This window comes from Orcinus orca, chromosome 12 (genome assembly GCF_937001465.1).
Source record: "Orcinus orca chromosome 12, mOrcOrc1.1, whole genome shotgun sequence".
Lineage (NCBI taxonomy): Eukaryota > Metazoa > Chordata > Mammalia > Artiodactyla > Delphinidae > Orcinus > Orcinus orca.
In genome coordinates this window covers 41,064,277-41,070,993 of record NC_064570.1, presented here as the reverse complement: position 1 = coordinate 41,070,993, position 6,717 = coordinate 41,064,277, and the positions used below count along the sequence as shown (strand labels likewise).

The 6,717-nt window shown below is 40.0% G+C and overlaps 1 pseudogene; it reads right to left on the bottom strand.

Moving 5' to 3' along the window:
* Positions 1 to 507: 507 nt before the first annotated feature.
* Positions 508 to 6,395, bottom strand: LOC101278203 (histone deacetylase complex subunit SAP18-like; annotated as a pseudogene).
* Between the last annotated feature and the right edge of the window lie 322 nt (positions 6,396 to 6,717).

The following is a 6,717-nucleotide window of genomic DNA, read 5'->3' as shown; positions in this document are numbered from 1 at the left end:
GAGTTTGATAGTTTCTGGCCTTACATTTAGGTCTTTAATCCATTTTGAGCTTATTTTTGTGTATGGTGTTAGGGAGTGTTCTAATCTCATACTTTTACATGTAGCTGTCCAGTTTTCCCAGCACCACTTATAGAAGAGGCTGTCTTTTCTCCACTGTACACTCCTGCCTCCTTTATCAAAGATAAGGTGACCATACGTGCATGGGTTTATCTCTGGGCTTTCTATCCTGTTCCATTGATCTATATTTCTGTTTTTGTGCCAGTACCATACTGTCTTGATTACTGTAGCTTTGTAGTATAGTCTGAAGTCAGGGAGCCTGATTCCTCCAGCTCCGTTTTTAACAATATAGTTTTACATGGAATGCTAAGAGCATTTTTCATATTTTACAGAACTTGAAACATATGGACTTTCTATTAATATTCATACCATAGCAAAGCCAAATCGGACTCCTAAATAGATGCATTACAATTTGTTTAGAGTTTAAAGGCTTAATGGCAACAAGGGAGTAGGAAGAAGTGAAAGTTTATTTTATATAATTGAATGGAAAATAAATTCAAGAGATAGTAAATAAAATTTAATATGGCCTCATGCGCCCTGAAGGAGGTGGTGCCTGATTTGGAGGAGTGATTGCTATGTCCAGATAGTCCCCTATTTGGAACTTCTGCAACTGCAGCGTCATGGAGTCGTCATCAGTCCCCTTCTCCCAGACACGGTGCTGCCAACTCCTTTACTCAATAGCCAGGCCTTTTAGGATCTGTAAAAACAATTGCAAAACTGAGGTGTGTGCCCTTCTTTCTGGCTTCTGGGTAGACTTCTTTTACTAACCTAGTCAATTCGTTCAAGGTTGCATCCATCCAAGTGTATATGTGCAGCTCGCAGGACGGCACGTTTCCAAGGCAGAACTTGTGCATGCGGTGGTGGCGGCCGTAGTTGTGGTGAAGACACGCAGCAACAGCGGGCAGGTTTTCCCCCGATCGATGGGCTTCTCGGGCTCCTTCTTAATTTCCTCCTGGGTAACACACGATTCCACCACCATCTTCCTCCTGCGGCCCCTATCTTACTTTTTAAATGACTCCTTCTCTTTCTCTCTCTTGGATGTTGATGAATGTTCATTTCACAGGATGAATATATTAGTTATGTACAGAGACCACCAAATGTTCTCATAAAATATAATCGGATATGGATGGGAACTGCATTATCTTGACCTTGGGACATCTCACAAATGAGTTATTATAGCCTGTGGTAAAATCTGATAAATTAAACTCTTTAATGAATAGGGACTCTTCATGATGATCTTTATGAGAAATATTAATTAACTCAACTCTACTTTTATTATTTAAAAAGTCATTCTCTCCTACTATTTCCACTCCTAAATGCTACTCCTTCATTTATCTAAAGGCCTACTAACTCATTACTTTTAATGTTGCACAATGTCTGCCTTAGTTAATTTTTCCTAGAGGCACATCTGATTAAAATGTAATTCTGCACTATATTTTAGGCACCCTTTCTCAATTGAAAAAAACAAGTATATTTATTATTTCTGTCTCTAAACACACCTTTAATTCATCTACCCATCTCAGAATGTCTATCTATCTGACTAAGGGATTGGGTCTGCTTCACCACCATAAACCTGACTATGGTTATTGAAGCAAATAGGGGAATATTTTTCTCACATAACAGGAAATAGGAAGTCCTACTGGAAAGTAAGTAATCCAGCTAGACGTGGGTAGCCCAGGGATGGTTAGCACCTCACCTGGGTCATCTTCTCCAGGCTCCTTTTTCTACTTTGCAATGTTGAACATGTGCCTTTTGTTTTCTTGACAGTCTCATGGTTACAATATAGCTGCCCCACATTCTGTTTCCCATCCAAGTTTTAGGTAGGAAGCAAACAAATCAAACAAACAAAAATAAAAGCAACAAAGAGAACAACAACAACAAAAAACAACAGGAAGGAGGAAGAGCCTCTATCAGGAGAATAAAACTTTTGGTCTGCAGCAGAGGAGCTTACGTGTCAAGGACAGAACTGTGTCATGTGATCTCTGGTTGCAGTGGAGGTAAGGAACTGTAGTTTTTTTTAGTTGGGTACACTGCCAGCCTAATAAAAAATTGGGGGTTTTATTATTAGGGAAGATGGTGAGAAGGATATTGGGTAAACAACTAGCAGTGTCTTATCACAAAAAAGCCAGAGGCAAATCACTCAAACGATTTAACCTACTTTGAAAGTTCCAAGACGTGGCAAAGAGATTATAATGTATGCTTGGTTGGCTGAGACATTTCAGGCAAGATTGTCGAAAACTTTAAGCCGAATATCAAGCCCTCAGATACTGCTTCCACTGATGCATTAGTCTTTTATATTACTCAATTAAAATATGCTTCATTAGTTGAACCCGAATAAATGCTTCAAGAGTTCCTTATATTGAACGTAGGAGACCTAAGGAAAAATATTGATTCTACTCTGTTTGAAGGGCCAAAAATAAACACAGGAAGAAACAGCTAGGCTTTTGTCAAGCATTATGCCTAGTTTATTGATATTTGCTGCCACCTGCAGTTTAAACTTGATACTCACTCTGGTTGTTACCTGTAACTGGAGCATGTTGACCCAGGAAGTGAAAAGAAAGAAGAAAATTGCACGAAGAGTATCTTTGTCACTGCTGCGGCCATATGCTTACTCAAAATTGAATTTCTTATTTGCACACCATGTTCACAGCAACATTATGTACAACAGCCACGAGGTAGCAGCAACCCAGGTGTCCACTGATGGACGATTGGATTAACAAAATGTGGTATATACAAATCATAGAATATTGTTTAGCATTAAAAAAGAAGGAAAATTTGACACGTTCTACAACATAATGAGTGTCTCTGAAGACATTTTGCTAAATTAAATAAGCCAGTAACAAAAGGCCAAATACTGTATGATTCCACTTATCTGAGGTTCCTAGAGACACAAAGTCCAAGGGTGGTTGTCAGAGGATGGGGGAATGGGGAGCTAGTGTTTAGTTTGTGCAGATTTTCATTTGGAGGAAGATTATAAAGTTCTGGAGATGGAAGGTGTTGATGGTTGCACAATGATGTGAATGTACTTAATGCCACAGAACCATACACTTAAAAATGGTTGAAATGGTAAATTTTATGTTATGTATATTTTATCACATTAAAAACAATTTTTAAAATATGGAATTTCCAGGGAAGCTGATTCTGTAGAATACAGAACTGCCCATACTCTAATTTATGTTACCATGTAGTAACAAATTGATACTAAGTCTTTTGGGTTTCTTCTGGTCCTGAAAAAGTAGGTCCCTTGCCTGTTGATGAAGAGACTGCCAAGTTCTAATCGCTATGCAAATTGTTTTGGCCGTGTCAGGGATGCAGCAATTTAATGTATTGGCTTGGCCAAAAAGTTCGTTCCTGAACGAACTTTTTGGCCAAACCAATACTACGAAAAAGTATGTATCAGATTCAACTTCAGGGAAGAAGGCAAATAAGGGTAACTTGGGCAATTCATATATCTATGAAAAAGCAATCTATTGGTATATGGAGGTGAATATTTTCATTACAAGGATTAGTTTTGGGGGACTTCCCTGGTGGTGCAGTGGTTAAGAATCCGTCTGTCAATGCAGGGGACACAGGTTCAATCCCTGGTCCGGGAAGATCCAACATGCTGCAGAGCAACTAAGCCCATGCGCCACAGCTACTGAGCCTGCACTCTAGAGCCCATGAGCCACTACTACTGAGCCTGCATGCCACAACTACTGAAGCCTGCGTGCCTAAAGCCTGTGTCCCGCAACAAGAGAAGCCACTGCAATTAGAAACTCATGCACCACAACAAAGAGTAGCCCCCGCTCTCCACAACTAGAGAAAGCCCGTGGGCAGCAAAGAAGGTACCCAACACAGTCAAAAATAAATAAATTTTTTTAAAAAAGAATTATTTTTTGGATGTTAAACAGCTGTTGAAAATTTTAAAAAAATCATTTCTATAGTTTTTTGGTAGTTTTAGAACATAACAAAATAATACGACTATGCCTATATTATTTTAACTATTAAAAACTATATAATCCCTGAATTTTATTTTTTCTGGAAAGAAAGCAGGTGGGGACTGCCTAGGTTCATGAAATGGCCTATTACATAGGGTTTCTGAATGGTCATATTTCAAATTGAACATGTCATATGTAATGGCTTCCACCCAGGTTATGTTTAAATCATTAAAAAAACTTTTAATGTAATATTTTTAATTTTCTGGTCATTGAAAGTTTAATGGGCTCTACATAAAGCAGTCTCCTTATTTTTTTCCTCTTTCAGCTTATATTGGGTTTCCCTTCAAACGCTTGTGATTCAGATCGCCAGAAACTGTTACCCCTTATACCCATGAAGAGTGGCCCACCAGACAGCTGTCACTCTAAAAAGAAACTGAATTTTATTCTTTTAGGAATAAAATTAGGAACTTGTCTGCTGCCCTTTTACATTACTTGAGATGGTCACACTATTTTTTTTTTTAAAGGAAACACATGTAGAAAAGATAAAAACTGAATTGAGAAAGATATTTGAAATATCAGAAAAAATGAAAAAAGACGCAGAATCCAGGGCATCCATGGAAGATTTATGTGTGTGGGACAGAGGAAGAATGACTTTTGCAAAGAACAGCAACAAAATTACTAACTGCCATAAAAGACCACTTAAAATACGTGTTGCCTTATTCGCAATGCTGAGTGGAGCTGTTTGGGATAAAAGAGGTGGAAGCTTTATTTCTTGTCTATCTTGGCAGAGGGGAGCATAACTGACTGACAGTCCCGCTGCTGTCCCTTCTGGGTCCACATGTCCCCAGGGTTACTCCAGCCCATAACTTCGCCTGGCAGAGGTACAGTTCCTGTGGATAGGGCCCTGCCCTCATGGGCAGCTTTGGCTAGTGGATTCCACACCAGCCTGGGCAAAGTTTCTTAGAACTGGGCTGCAGTCTGAGGCTCCTACACAATTCTTATTCTTTCCCACCTCCTTTCACAGGTGTCAGACCTGCATTGCTGTCTGAAGCCTTTCCCCTTCTACTCCTGCGTTATCCCCATTATCCTTTAGAAGCACTTCCCCTAATAAATCTCTTGCACATCTAATCTGTCTTTGCATCAGCTTCTCAGAAGTCCCAGTTTACACACCAAGAAACACACCAATTTACCAAGCTAAGTATTCAGGACAGTAGTGCTTGAATCCACCCTTCCTCTAGAATAGCAGACCCAGTCAGCAGGCCTCGCTTTCCTAGTCACCCCAGGCAGCCTCAAAACCCCACTCCCCACATCACTCATTTCCAGCTCATTTCACTCAACACTTTCCTTTTAAACACTCTCACTGTATTCTTTGAAATTCTAGAACTGTGATCAACAAACTGTCACATATTTCCAAGCTGCTATAAATTCTCCCAGATCTCTGAATTCTCAACATCCTTCCCCTTCACTGCTGTCATGAGACCTGGTTGCATCCTGAGGTCTCTGATTCTCCTGCAGCCTTCTTGAGCTCCCATTAGGCTCAGTGCCAGGATATGGGATAAGAACCCTCCTCATTCCCAGTCACACTTCGGAAACCATTTCTCTTCCTTTCTTTCCACCCCCGGCCCCAATCACAGTCCTTTGGAGCTCACGTCATATAGCTCTACCGTGTTGCTATCATCTCTTATTCACCGAAGACTTTAGTTTCCAGCTCAGTATTTCTCTCCACCCAGGGCTGTCAGATTCAGCAAATAAAAATACAGGACACCCATTAAATCTGATTTTCTGACAAACAACACACAATTTTTTATCTGGCAACTCTCTCTCCTCCTTTACTCCCCTCATCAGTTTCAGTGTTTCAAAATCCATGTGGATAATTCTGCTAACACTGGCCTCTGGTTACCAGCCTCCTAACCTCTAATGATCTTTCCTTCTACTACACGTTAACAGCCACTTCTATGGTCACACTCAGAAACTTGACCTCCACCAAATCTCAGTTTAAAACATGCACTTTCTGACATTTGCCTTCTAGTGTTCTAGCTTACACACTCTAGAAGAGGAACAGGATTTGGCAAACTATGACCCACAGCCCACATTCAGCCCAAAGACAGCTTGTGAGATAAGAATAGTTTTTACATTTTTAAAGAGTAGTAAACTTAAAAAACAAAAAAGAATATGTGACAGAGACTGGGAGTGAATCACAAGGCTTAAAATATTTACTATCTAGTACTCTATAGAGTTTGCTGATCTTGTTCTAGAACCTTCTCCGTATTGAGACCACTGATTTCACTTCTTTCTCAGTCCTCTCCTGGCTTTCTTTCCTCTTTGTCCAGCTTAGGTTTCCTGCCTTTCTCCCTCTATCACTGTCACTTACCCCTAACTTAACCAAGTTGAACCCAACTTCACTCTTTGTGCTTGTACCCCAGCAGCTGAGGTTTGCTTGAGAAAAAAATCAGAAAACCAGGCTGAGGAGAACTGTATGATCATAAACCTCATAGGAATATTCAACATGCCCAGTAATTGTACCACTTTTTCCTCATAAATGGACTTTCCTACACTGTAAGGTCACCACCTCGTAGCTGCTTCTCTCTTGTCAATGCTCCTCTAGATGTTGCCCTGTTGCTTTCTACCAAAACATCTCAAAATTGTTATCTACACTCACTACAAAATGATTCTTGAATTTGGTCCACAAATCTATTTCTCCTCATCTTAGTCAGAATTCACAAGAAAACAGAGCCCGTTTAAT